The sequence below is a fragment of the Trachemys scripta genome, chromosome 2 (assembly GCF_013100865.1).
Source record: "Trachemys scripta elegans isolate TJP31775 chromosome 2, CAS_Tse_1.0, whole genome shotgun sequence".
Lineage (NCBI taxonomy): Eukaryota > Metazoa > Chordata > Testudines > Emydidae > Trachemys > Trachemys scripta.
Genome location: NC_048299.1, coordinates 137,795,450 through 137,808,547, shown reverse-complemented (window position 1 = coordinate 137,808,547; position 13,098 = coordinate 137,795,450).

Genomic DNA, 13,098 nt, shown 5'->3' with positions numbered 1-13,098 from the left:
TCATGTGGCATGTCATTGGAAAAGCTAGGATCTTCAGCAATTCATATTTGTATGCATGTATAATTTTTGTATCTGAAGTTATGAATATTGACTGTATCTGTATTTCAATGTACTTCAATGTACTTACACCTGGGTAACGCCAACTAGATGTTTTCAGTCTAGATAGCTGGTTTGGAAGGCCCAATTCAGCCATTAGAAAGAACAACAGGCCTTAGTAGACGCTTATCTCTCACCTGGGGAGCCTTCCTGTGAATGCTCCAACAGCCTGTGAGTAATGGCTGTTATGACTGTACAAGGACATGTGATGAGACCACATGTCTCTAGACTCCATCTTGGGATGTCAGTGGCTTTTTGCACAGATGGGTCTGGGAACCAAGCTTTGAAACAAAGGGTTCCTGCCATATGCAAAATCTGTATAAGGCTGGGAGTGACATCATCTGGTGTTCTTCAGTCCCCACACAAGACTCCTGGAAACACCTGAGGAACAAAGAATGAAATGGGGGAAGTGCTGGACTGAGGCCAAAGGGATTTTTACCTTGTGAATGGAACACCTGGGGATTCCAAGCTGTAAGCAAGTGCAGCTTGCGCCTTAAGATTCTGTAGTCTGCTTGTAACATCTCTTACGGTCAGAAACTGCTATTCATATCCCATCAATTTATTATATTAAGTTTAGGTTGTGGTTTTGTTTATTTGCTAGGTCATCTGCTTTGATCTGTTTGCTATCACTCATCACCTAAAATCTATCTTTTTTTGAAGTTGTTAAACTTATGTTTGCTCTATCTAAAGCAGTGTGTGGGAATTATAACTCAAGGGCAAAAGGCTGTTGCGTATTCCTCTCCACATTGAGGGAGGAGGCAAATTTTATGAGCTTACACTGTATAGTTCCCTTTGCAGAGCAATACGGTAAAATTTTGGGTTTATATTCCAGAGGTGGTGTGTGCCTGAAAAGCTGGTAGTTGCCCTAGCTGTAGCCTTCCCATGCAGGGGCTGGTCAGAGAGCCTGCCTGCATGCAGGTGGGTATGTCCCTACCCATATGTATGCTGGTGAAAGTGCAGGTTCTAGAGGGCTTTTGCAGCTTGTCACAGCAGTACAGTGTAAAAGGGAGCCCAGGCTGCTGGGTGAGGGGGATCAGTTCCAGGTGGCACCCTGAGGGCAACCCATCCCAGTATCCTATTGGGGTGTTAGTCTCATCCAATTACAAGTTAATGTTGCTTTAGTTCAATTTTAACCCTTTGTTTTCAGTGATTCATAAGTCTGATTACCTGATCACATTCAGCTTGTCAAAGAACATCATGGCAAAGTAATTGTATTTATGCAATCGTATGCACAGTGCAGTGTACTACTACTCCATGAATGTCAGACCATCATTGATCACATCTCAACAGTGTATGGTAAAACTTCCTTAACAACACAGCGGATATATTTCATTTGCATGATAACTCTTTGGTTAGCTAGCATTTCTGGTGAAGAAAACCCAAATTTATTTGGAAAAAAATTCAACGCACTGAAAAAGTCAACAATGTTTCATTTTTGGGGTCAAACATGAAATCAAATAACTCTCTATAGTCATTAATCCAAAGCAAGGAAGAATGAGACTATAGCTTGGCAGTTAGGACACTCCCCAGGGATGAGGGAGACTCAAGTTCAAGTCCCTGTTCCAATGACTATATATGGAGGTTCAGTTTCAATAGGACAGATCCGCACCTGTCTCTCTCTTAGCCCAGTGGTTAGGGGATACTCCTTAAGTGTAGGCTACCCAAGTTCAAATAATTTCTCCACACCAAGCATAGCAGGGATTTGAACCTGAATCTCCCGTATTCCAGATAACACCTCTAACCATTTGATAAAGATTATAAAGGAGGCACTGCCCTAGTCTGAGGCAACTACATCTGCATTTCCCCCTCTATGATCTAGCATGGGGGGGGGAACAGCAGGGGAGGGGCCGGGGGCTAGCCTCCCTGGCCAGGAGCTCAGGGGTCAGGCAGGCTGGTCCAGTGAGCCGGATGTGGCCCGCGGGCCGTAGTTTGCCCACCTTTGGTCTAGCACCCACTCCAGCCTCTGCAGTTATCCCCATTGACAGACACCTGCAATGGAAAACATCAACCCAAACTGTTAAAAGTTGAAGTTGTGTGCATCTGAAAACAGTCTTACAATGAAAATGTCTTTTCATGGAGTTTCTGCCCCATCCTCTTACTTGGCCAGAAGAAAGGGGCTATGCCAGAGATGGGCAAACTATGCCCCACAGGCCATATCCAGCCCTCGGGACCGTCCTGCCTGGCCCCTGACCTCCCAGCCTGGGAGGCTGGCCCCCAGCCCCTCCCCACCTGTCCCCCTCAGAGCTACATCGCTGCACGCTCCTGCCGAGCAGAGCGGCAGTGTGTCCGGCTCCGGCCGGCATGGCTGCTAGACATGCTGCTCTGCATGCTGTGCTCAGTGTGGTAAGTGGGCCGGAGCCGGGAGGTTGTATAAGGGACAGGAGGTCCCAGGGGGCAGTAAGGGGACAGGGAGCAGTTGAATGGGGTGGAAGTTCGGGGGTGGCGGTCAGGGGATGGGGGAAAAGGGGTGTTTGATAGGGGTGGAGTCCCAGGGGGCAGTCACGGGGCAGGGGTGTGGATGGGGTCGGGGCAGTCAGGACTGGGAGCAGGAGGTTGAATAGGGGGTGGAGTCCCAGGGGGCAGTTAGGGGCGGGAGGTCCTGGGAGGGGGCAGTTAGGGGGCAAGGAGTGGGGGGGAGGGTTGGATGGGCCCAGAGTTCTGAGGGGGCAGTCAAGGGATGGGAAGTGGGAAGGGGCGGATAGAGGGCAGATGACAGGCTGTTTGGGGAGGCACGGTTCCCTACCTGGCCCTCCATCCAGTTTTGCAACCCCAATGTGGCCCTCAGGCCAAAAAGTTCTCCCACCCCTGGGCTATGCCGTGCGGGTGGGGGAGGGGATTGATGAGCATCTTTAGTCTCCTGCTTTGCAGATCCAACTTAAATCTAGGTTGCATTTGAGAAACAATATGTTATCACACAACTGAAGTCACTGGGCCTGAATCAGAGTTGTTACTCCACTGATTACAATGGAATGACAGGGTCTATTACAACACTGTGTTACTCCTGTCTTCCAGAGTGTACCAGACCCAGTATCATAATGCATATTCACAAGGGGGTACGTTTTTAATGTTGTGTATAGGCAACCTTAAATTTTGCATTTTCAGACTCTTGAGTGCTTAGATTTGTAGAGTTAATGTTCTTTTAATTAAATCTTCCCCTGGGTAGAAGGTCAGCACAAGACCTAGTCACCATAGAAGCTGTAAAATAGGTTTTAAGGGGAGCTTAGGTTCCACTTATTTTTGTGTGGGCCATCTGCACAGGGGGAAATCCAATTCTTAAGGTCACTTTTTACAGTGGCATAGGAAGAGATTTTTTCCCTTTTGTCTTTTTTTAAGAGGTGGCATAAATTAAGCAACTCCAGTCTAGTTAATACCTTATAACCCATTTTATATCTCAACAAAAAAATATTAAATGTGTTCAACTNAGTTAATACCTTATAACCCATTTTATATCTCAACAAAAAAATATTAAATGTGTTCAACTTGTATAGACCTTGGCAAATTTCAAAGTCCTTTTATTTTATAAAACCAAAAACACTTTGTTTTTAAAGTTGCAGGAAAGTGGACAAGTGCATTACTTTGTTCAGTTGAACACATCAATTCTTAATATAGGTAGAACTCTTGGTGCAAAGCTTGAACAATTGCTTCTATCAAATATATTGGTAGTGGACTGCATGGTTTGGTTTATTCACAAAGAATTTCAACTAGAGTGTATCTTGAAGCATAGTGTGAATGAAGTGGTCCAGCATAGGACTATGTCATTTCTTTCTGTTTGCTTGGCTGGAAAATGTATCCGACCAGAACAAAAAGACCTTGACATATGATCTCGAGAAGTGAGAGCTACTGACCATTAAAAATCGTTGCTCTAGGAGTGTTTTCTACCTTTCAGTAACAGCCATAAAATTGACCCTGAAACAATGAATAAAAGAATCACTATTCTGGAATGGATGGTGTTAATAGATTGCATCTGTTTCTCCAAATATCGCTATACTACTACAGCAATCTCTCTTAATTTAGAGACTTTTATCCCAGTTTTACAGATCAAACAGTCTTACTTCTATCTTGTAAAAACAAAGAAGCATATCATATTATCCATTGTGAATCACCCAATTAAAAAACATCATCATCATGTAGGCAGTCTGAAAGCAAGATTCCATGTGAAACACACTTGCACATTTTGTTCAGGTGTGGGTTTTTTTTGTTTGCTTTTTTTTGGGGGGGGGAGGGGGGGAGGGTTGTATAGATATGGAACCCCATGTTGTATGCCACCTCATTGTTTGTAGACCTTTGCACTAGAAAGGATACTCAACTCATCCCTCTGTTCCTGACACTAAAATTATCTCTTTTTGAATTTAAAAACTCAGATCGGTTATTTGATTTAAATGTGTCATGAAGTTGTCTTCTAAAGAAGATACATTTTAATAGCCTACCAAGAAAATGCATATGCCCTGCTTTTTATTTAATAATAATTAGAAAAAAATATTTCCAACATGGACCTGATCCCAAGTTTATTTAAAAATACCCTTAGTGACTACAAAGGTCTTTGCATCAGATCTCTTGTGAAAATGTTTAGAGACCTTATGCTGAGATAAAATACTTGCATATATTGTTTCAGGAAGTACAATTTATGAATAAGTTGAGATTATTCCTCAAAAGTACTTTGCTAAAAGAAGTAGGTTGACTGACTGATTCAGTCTGGCTGAAGAAAACCAACAATGTTCTTTGTTCATTTGCCTTACGTTGAAACTTAATGTAACAATGCAAAGGCAGCAGTGGAGTTGAACATAGCTTAACCATGCTCTCTAGTGTGACATATCACTTATCCAAAACAACTTATTTTGAAAAGTTACTGTAAATATTGGCAACCCAATTAGGCAAACTTCCAAAATGTACTTTAACAAATCTATTTTAATAAAAATGCTTAGCTGTTGCATCTTTTCATACATAGATCTCAAAACATGGTGCAAAGAAGTGAAAATGATCTCCCACTTGCCAAATGGGGAGACTGTAGGAATTTAAAATTCTGTTATTCATGATCTTATATTGCATGCTGCCTTATGGCATTGTGATAGACCCAGGCCAGTTGGGTATAGCAGAAGGCAGATATACTGGCCACTGGATTAACAGTTTTCTGTTCCCTGACTTACCAGAGCAGGGGCTGTTCCAGGCTAATGAGAACATCTGACTCCAATTAACCTGCAAAGAGGGTGAGGGCATTAAGCTAATGTGACCTCCCGACTCTAATTAAGGCCCTGCTGATACTATAAAAAGGGCTCACTCCAGTCAGGCAGAGGAGAGCAAGTGTGGCTGAAGGGCTGGTTAATGAAGACACCCTCAAGTTATTGATAAGGGAGCCCTAAGGTAAGGGTGAAGAAGGGAAAAGCAGGAGAGCTGTGGGGAAGTGGTCAAGGGAAATGTAGCAACTCTGGCAGTGAAAGGTTGGCTGCCAACGGCTGCTACCATTAGGGTCGCTGGGCCGGAACCCTGGAATAGAGGGCGGGCCCAGGTTCCCCCCAACCCACCACTACAGGAACACCTCCTGGGAGGGGAAGTCAGGCCCCTGTCAGGACAGGAGGCTAAACTGTTCTAAAACAAGCCCTAGGGACAACAGAGACTGTGGGAGTTCTCACCAACCTCCTTGCTGGCTTATGATGAAAAGGGCTCAGTAGACTGTAACCCTGGCCTTAGAGAGAGAAGGGCTATGTGGAGGGTCATAGAGAGCCACTGAGGCTAGCATATACCGCCTAGAAGTGCAGGGACCCGCGGGGACAAGGTTAGAGCTCTGCCACAGCATCTAACTGCATTGCAGGCTAAAGTGAAAGTCCAAAGTTCTGTTCCCCCCATTCAGTGCTACAACATGCACCTTTTGGCAGCAATAGAACTGAGTAGTGCCCAGCCTCTTTGGAAGCTCTTATAAATAATACATCATACTATTTAAAAAAAAAAAAAAGTTCCATTATGTAGTTTACTGTTGCAGAGCTAGTAGGGAGTCACTAATTCAAATAGAACAAATGTGGGTGTCTTTAAGGTTCCTGTACTTGTGCATGTAAATTGTCATTTAGATGTCTAACCAGTGTAAGAAAATTGCAACAACTGCACTCACAAATGAAGGTGCTAAATGGTGCATTTCCTAAGTGCTTTAAAATGTGACTTTGAGTAAAGGGCATAAAATAATTGACATTTTTACTTGCTTACTTGCATACTGAACTAAATCCACTTTACAAGGTTACTGTAATGGAATGTATTATACTCTTTAGCCACCATGCAGCGCTATGTATAAAATACTTTATTTAAATGAACCTCCACCACACCTGGGAGGGCATAAAATATTCTTATGATGAACCCATCTGGTGTGCAAGCTTTGTGACCAGTCCATATCAGGTACAGAAGAATATGACATACTGCAGACAAAATGGTAATTTGGACTACTGGAGGCAGGTATGGAGACATTTAATCATATGGTACATAATGTTCACATATTTTGAATGACTGCAGAGACTGTTTTGTAGACAAGTCCTCTGATAAATTAAAACAAACACTTGAATAGAGTAGAGATGCAAGTATCTAATTATCTTTAAGTAATTAGAAATACCAGCTATTACTTGATTTACTATCGGTTTTAATAATTTTTGATGCAATACTTTGGTTTTTATTACATCATCATCATCATTATAAGGCTTACTATAAAACATAATACTGATGATAACCCACTTACTGCTCTATTTAAGTCATATATGTTACATTCACAGCACACCCAGGTAAATTAGATAAAACATAAATACTCTTGTTGGAAGGCTGCAACATAACACGACTTTGTCTTAGGATTCAGAAGGATCACACACACAGGAACCTGAAAAAAAGCACAATTATCCCACCTTGCTTTAAGATGATTCTTTCCATGATAACTCTGATTGCATGCTTTCCTACAGAGCCCATAGCCTACAGACATGATCAAGAAACTCTCCCTCCCACCCCTAGTCTTAACTTGGCCATAAAGAGTTACAATCAGTAGAGAAATGTTAAAATGATCACTTTGACAGACCCTTTGATCATATTGGGTCAGAATCTAATATACTTACTCTGGTTTACTAGCACCTTACTCCATAAATAATTCCATTGACTTTAATGGGACTACTCGCGGATTAAAATACTATTCAGTGTAAGGAAAGGGTATCAGAAGCTGGTCTGTTGTCAAAAAAGACACTTTATTGACTTCTGTCTTTCTTTTCTCCAACAATTATGAACAATACCTCTTGAGAATAGTGATGACATGTTCACTGTATTTTCTTCAATAGAATTAGCTGGAGAGATTTGATACTTAATCTATATACTAAAAACACATCTCCTGTGTGAGTAAGTCAAATTAAATGAAATAATTGCCTTTCACTAGAGTAAGTTTCAAAACAGAACCTTAACTTAAGTTAAAAAAAAATCCAAAACAACTTTTTTTTTTTGTTCTTGCAAGGGGCAACCTTCACAACTTCCCAGGGTAACTTCTCTTATAGGCAGTTTTCCAAGTTTCAATTCTGTTCAGTATTTTTGTTCACATTTTCAGTTCAAGCAAACCGAAGTGCAACTGTAAGTGTTCAACTCAAGTAAAATGACTTTTTAAATAGATCCTTACAAAACAATGTCTATTTTTGCATGTGGCTGATTCTCAGGTCTTTACTCTGTATAACTTCTTCATTTTCATGCACATTAAACTGACTGACAGGGTCAGTACAATGCAGAAGCATCATTTGTTAATGACTAACCTTTGAACTTTTCTACAATTCTGCAGTTCATGGAATACCCTCATATTATTATGAAAATGAGATTAAGTAATCTCTTATGGAATGTTATACTAACTATTCTCTATCTGCGGACTCTGTTTATACAATATTGGAATTTCATTTAGGCTATCCATTTTGACCTGTTCATTGGATTCAAAAATATATAAATATATTGCTAAGGTTCCAAAGTTAAGCACTCAGAAGTTGGTAACTGCTATATTTAAAGTTGCACAGGCAATCTTATTTCAGCCTCTTTGAACATATGCATTATGACATAGTATTTAATGACATGAGCACAATATTGCTAAGTCCAAGCATTCCAAAATCATGACTGGGCCACCAAAATTGCGAAGTCGGTGAAATATCATTTTTTTTAAATGTGCCACCTTGTTTTTGAACAATTAAATTTTCAAGCTTTTCTCCACAACCATGAGGGCTAGAAACTGATTTTATATGATGATTTTCTTTTTAATCGCTCAACTCCAGGTGGTTTTGCTCCTGGGGAGAGTACCGCAGCTCCTTCAGGAACTAAAAACTGTGTGTGTGTGTGGGGGGGGAGGGTGGGAATCAAGGCAGTCACTGAGCGTAAACAATTCTAGAGAGGTACTGCCCCATGGAGTGGTTTCCATATACTGGTTCAAGCTGGATTTTTTTTAGACACTAGAAGAGTAAGAAAGGGCTTTTGGTATGAAGGGTAGGCTTGAACCGATCCAGCACACAGGCAGGACCTTTTGTCCAAAGCATTTGCAGAAGGACTGGAAGGACTTTGGGCCACACAAGACTGATGGGTGACTTGATATGTTAGTGTGTGTTCTTAAAGCTGTTTATTATTTTTATTATGTTTTCTCTGTAAGGCTTTTACCTGAAGAATCTGTGTGCTTAGTTTAGCTATGTGGTAACTTGTAATTGCTGTCAATATGCTATTCATAGTCCTTGGAGAGAAAGCAAAGCAAAGATGCTGGCCTTTAGGCAGACAGGCTTGCTGGGGATATCACAGTGTAATGCAGAGAGTTGTGCAGCCTTAAAACCCCTGATTAGGAAAGAGAGGGACACGGGCCTCCACCCAAGAAAGGTGACAAATAGGAGCCAAAAATGTGTGGGTGGTCTGGAGGGATCACAGAGGAGGAATACAGGTGTAGTTACCCTGAAACAATGACAGCAGCTGAATTCCACATGAGAAGCTTGAAGAGATGGGGAACATTTAGCGTGAAGATATAAGAGCTATTGTGTAGTGAATATTTTCTTAATAGAGAATGTTAGGTACTTTTATTTGTTTTCTCATAATACAGTTAGTAAGGTAGATCCAATAAAACTGAGATGCACAATTAATTAAGTGATGGCATCTATTGCCACAAGCTACCATTGAGATAAATGTTGATATGACTAATGAGAATGCTAAATTAGATAAGATCTTTTCTAGAAGGGAAATAAGCCATCATGCATCAAAGCATAAACCAAACTCTAACTTAAGGCTGGGGAGAAACTTCCCCTATGGATGGGTTAATTTTCCAGTAGGATTTACCCACTACTGGTTGGCATGATGATAAACACTTTTTCCTGTCTATGCTAACAGCTAAGTTATGTTTAACATAATATGTATTAACTCTTCAAGATTAAGTCTAATATGATCTAATTGTCTAATGAAGACCTGCCTCATAGGGATTCTTGCACATTTCTCTGCAGCATTGAATACCATTCACTGTCAGACAGGGTTCTAGACTAGATGGACCACCAGATCTGGCATGGGCATTACCGAATCATGGTTGCCTGACGAGCATGCACGTTTAGCACAGAAGCCTAAATTGTGGCAAGTAACCTATTTAAGATTTGGTTTGAAGCTTCACTTTGCAAATGGTATGTAAGCTAATTCGTATTAATTTTAGTAATCCTGTATTCCACTCATTTTCTCTCCTGCAGTCCTCCACCACCTCAAACACTTCTTAGATTCCAGCAGGCCAATAGCTTTTCCCCTTGACAATATTTATTTTCAGTTTCTGTAGGACTTTGCTTTCTTTCTCACTGAAAGCTGACCACATTACTGTTGATTTGTTAGGAAATGGATTAGTGTTATGACAATATTTTAAAAATGTGTAAAAACTGAATGAAAGAGGATGACTGGTCTGAGGACACTGACAGCATCTTCTAACAGGATCAATGTTTATTACCCATATTTAGTAGCTGGTTTTACAACTATTAAATCCTCCTTGCAAGGCTTTTAGGTTCTGCTATACTCAAAATGCTCTATAGTACCACCTTCTGGCTCCTCATTTTTCATGTGCAATTGTGTGAATCTTCATTTTTTTTTTTTTTTTTTTTTTTGCAGAGGAAGAAAACAGGTGCATCTGACAGCAGGCATTGCATAGTTGAATGATCAAAGATGATAGTTGTTGCTGCTGATCAGCAAAAATGGCAAGGATTACAGAATGCTGAAAACCTAGTGTATAATTTTAATTTTAAATTAATACAAATATATGCAAAGCACAGATTACAATGACTTTTAAAACTGAATTAACTTGCAAGTCAGACACAGTCTAATTTGGAAATTCTTGTTATTTAGGCACGTAAAGCTAATGTTTGTAACAGACTGTATGAGATTTGAATCAGCAACTATGTTTTTTCTTATTTAGATTCTTTCTCCTGGTTCATTCAGTTTGAAAGTGTGACCTGCAATAAATCATTATCAACAAATAGATCTATATCCATATGCTCCTTTTAACAATGGAAAAAATTTGCACAATTTTTCTGGCATATGCAATTACTTGTGATAATTAGGTGTAGACATTAAATTCAGCATGGAACTAAAAGCTCCTTTGTTAAAAGGCTAACACTCTAAATGAAGTGTTCTGAATACACTTAACAATGCATTTAATTTAGACTTAATAGATTAATATATACTAAGTAAATGTTAGCTTATTTTTAAGAACATGGTAAAACTTAATTGTGAGGTATAAAAGGCACATGTAGGCTGAGGTAAGAACAAATGGAAAGAATGGGTTTCAGGGACTTGAGTTTACTGTCCCTACAGACTCATGTCAGAAAAGGCATGGAGAAGGCAAGTGGCAGGAATTATTTGAGAGAGTAGGTGTGGGACACTTATCAGTCCAATACACCTTGTCTGATGGTGACATAAGCTGTCAGAGCCCCATTCAGTTTGTGAAATTAAGTGTAGTGTCAATAGCTGATAGCTAGACATCTGTAATCTGATCATAAATGAGACCCTTCACTTAGCTTGTAGAAAAGACCTAGCTGCATGTTATCCCTGTCCTCTTCAGATGGGTACTTGATTAAGCATAGCATTAAATGTAGATTCTGATATAATAGGCATTGAAGGACCTAGATGGAATGATGATAATCAATGGGACATGGTAATACCAGGGTACAAAATATATAGGAGTGACACAGTAGGTTGTCCTGATGGGGGAGTGGCACTATACACCTCTACCCCGATATAATGCTGTCCTCAGGAGCCAAAAACAACACAGTTTCACCTATAACACTAAGATTTATTGAACTTGCTTTGATCCGCTGAAGTGCACAGCCCCGTCCCTCCCCGGAGCACAGCTTTACCGTGTTATATCCGAATTCGTTTTATAGCGGGTCACATTATATCGGGGTAGAGGTGTATGTGAAAGAAAGCATACAGTCAAAGATGGTAAAAATCTTAAATGAATCAAACTCCACCATAAATCTCTATGGATAGAAATTCCATGTTTGAATAAGAGTATAGTAATAGGAATATATTACCACACACCTGACCAGGATGTTTTTGGTGGTGATTGTGAAATGATCTGGGAGATTAGAGAGGCTATAAGAATAAAAAAGCTCAATAATAATGAAGGATTTCAACTATCCTCCTATTGACTGGGTACTTGTCACCTCAGGATGGGATGCTGAGAACTTTTCTAGACACCATTAATGACTACTTCTTGGAGCAGGTAGTCCTGGAACCCACAAGGGGAGAGGCAATTCATGATTTAATCCTAAATGGCACACAGGATCTGGTCTAAGAGGAGAATATAGTTAAATGCCTCAGTAATAGTGGCCATAATATAATTAAAATTAACATCCCTGTGGGAGGGAAAATACCAAAGAAGCCTATGACAGTAGCATTTAACTTCAGAAAGGAGAACTACACAAACACGAGGAGGCTAGTTAAATGGAAATTGAAGGGTTCAATCACAAAACTGAAATGCTTGCAAACTACATGGAAACTTTTTTTAAAATACTATAATAGAGGCTCAAATTCAATATATATCTGTAATGGGATATACAAACCTCACACTGGGACGGAAGGGGTTAAAGGATTATAATGGGTCCAGCTAGCTCTACCCCTCCAACCCTGCAGAGCAATCTCCAACTGGGGACTGGGTTAAAAATCGAACAACTCAGTTCAGAAGGAGGAGGCTGGGGAGGAATGCAGACCTACCCTGAAGGCTCCTTCCAAAAGGGGCTGGAGAAGCCTCCCTGAAGGAACAGGACTGGGTGTGAGCTGGCAGTTTGGATTAGTTTTCCTTTTCTCCTTGTCTGGGACCAGAAGCTGAGTGAGGAAAGCAGTGGTAGCAAGTGACCTAGGGAAGGTAGCTCAGAGGGCCCCTCCCAGGGGCCAAACACTGCTGACCCGCCTGGGGCCCTGGGGGGGATTCTAACATCTGGGGCCCTTGGCCTACCAAAGACCGTATTACAATACCACAAATTAAAACACCTAGTAAGAGGACTGAAAAAGTGTGACCATAGCTATACAACTGAGTTAAAGAAGTGTTTAGAGGCAAAAAGGCATTCTTTAAAAAATGGAAATCAAATTCTACAGAGGAAAATAGAAAGGAGGATAAACTCTTCAAGTCAAGTATAATTAGGCTGGCCAAAAAAGAATTTGAAGAGCAACCAGCAAAAGACACACACAAAAAAAAATAGCCAAAACTTAAGTACATCAGAAGCAGGAAGTCTGCCAAACAATCAGTGGGGGCACTGGTCAGAGGGATCAAGGTGCTAAAGGAGCACTCAAGGAATACAAGGCCATTGTGGAGAAATTAAATGAATTACTTGCATTGGTCTTCACTGCAGAGGATGTGAGGAAGATTCCCACACCTGAGCTTAGGTGAAAAATCAGAGGAACTGTCCCAGATTGAGGTGTCAATAGAGGAGGTTTTAGAACAAATTAATACATTAAATATCAGTAAGTCACCCAGGACCAGATGGTATTCACCTAAGAGATCTGAATGAACTCAAATATGAA